Source organism: Sapajus apella, unplaced genomic scaffold (genome assembly GCF_009761245.1).
Source record: "Sapajus apella isolate SASKATOON/1434 unplaced genomic scaffold, GSC_monkey_1.0 scaffold31, whole genome shotgun sequence".
Classification (NCBI taxonomy): domain Eukaryota; kingdom Metazoa; phylum Chordata; class Mammalia; order Primates; family Cebidae; genus Sapajus; species Sapajus apella.
In genome coordinates, this window is record NW_022436971.1 from 24,547,407 (window position 1) to 24,548,990 (window position 1,584).

At 51.3% G+C, this 1,584-nt stretch overlaps 1 long non-coding RNA gene across 1 annotated transcript in view; it reads left to right on the forward strand.

The window, feature by feature from the left end:
- Window positions 1-1,584, forward strand: part of LOC116562105 — a 7,431-nt gene that overhangs the window by 4,689 nt on the left and 1,158 nt on the right. The window lies entirely within an intron of this gene.

The following is a 1,584-nucleotide window of genomic DNA, read 5'->3' on the forward strand; positions in this document are numbered from 1 at the left end:
GGGAACACAGGGACCCTCCCCACCTCCTCCTGGGAGCACAGGGACCCGCAAACATTCTGCTAGGAGCACAGGCCATCGTGAGTTTTTGCTGAACTTGACAGAAATGTGTAGTGAATCCTCAACAATTGAAGACAGGTTTCAGTTCCCACCCTGGGCACCAGTGACCCCCGGAGAAGGTAGGTGTGATCAGCGTGTGGGAGTGGCACAGGCCTCCCCAGACAGTATGGTCAGCAAGACGGCTGTGGAGGATGCTGAGGTCTGGCAGGCCCCTGCTCAGGTCCCGAAATGGCCAGAACACACCATTCTCTTCTGAAAATCAGACATAAGCCACATGGGAATTGATCCAATAACCCCAGTGTCCCCAGCAAGGAAAAATGTCATTTCTTGTGGCATCACTCAGTCAGCCCTGCCCCACACCATGCAGTGCCACTGCGGGCTCTGAAGACCTGCCTGTGTCTAAGGGGACAGGAGTGGGAAAGAAAGCACAGGCTTTATTCATCACGTGCCACGCACAGGAAAAATCACTATTTGCTATGTTTTCTTAAATGAGGAAGCAGAGTACAGAACAAGTAATGTTTCCTGAAGCCACAGTCGTAGCTGTCTGTGGGAACCTGGAGTTTGTATTCTGGAGGGATGTCCCTGTGAGTTGGGTGTGGTGATTCCTGGGAGCCACGCTGTCCCTTTGCCATTGCTGCAAGGATGGGGTGCTGTGGACATGCATCCTAGAAGCCTGTTCTGTGATCCCAGCCCAGGGGTGGCGAGCAGGGGAGCCAGTGCCTCACCTGGACAGCAGGACTTTCCCCACGGAGAAGAAAGTCACACACTACCATCTGGGGTACAATCGGAAACTTCTGTGGGGATTACGTTTTTGAAAGAAACTTATGTGACATAAGCTGCATTTTCATATCCTGAAGCATTTCTTGGAAATGCTTAATACATTGATGTAGAAATGGGATCCTGCCAACACTCAGCCATCCGTATGCAGAGGAGCAGGCTCAGTCCAAGCCCATGGCCACCAGGCATCCTGTATACAGCTGTGATGTAGGAATGCACATCGCACGTCGTACTTTTAGCATAAATTGGGTTCAGTGACTCCTCGGGATACACGATGTGCATGGGACAGACTGAGGATGTTCTGCTTTTAGACACACTTTCTGTCTATGGCATCAGCTCACAGATATACAGACATGTCTCCGTTTTGTGACGAGGCCAGAGTCGAATAGGCACGAAGGGGTTGCTGGAAGCCATTTTCTCACTTGGCAAAGTTTTGGTTAGTTGAGAAACTGGAGTTAGTTATTGTGCACTGTATTTGCAAGCGTTCGAGAGTCATGACCAAACAAAACCATCCCAACCACGTGCCCTGCAGAGCTCACAATCTGTGGGATGAGTGTGAACACCAACAGGTATCTGTAAGTAAACTGTGTTATGTCAGAAGACAGCAGGTGCCCTAGTTTTTGTGTTTTGTTGACAAGGCTGTGGTGCCTGTGGCCGTGCAGGCAGCATCCTCAGGGTGGCCTTGTGGATACCCTGCTGTCCAGGAAGGAGGGCAGCCTTGTGGATACCCTGCTGTCCGGGAAGGAGGGC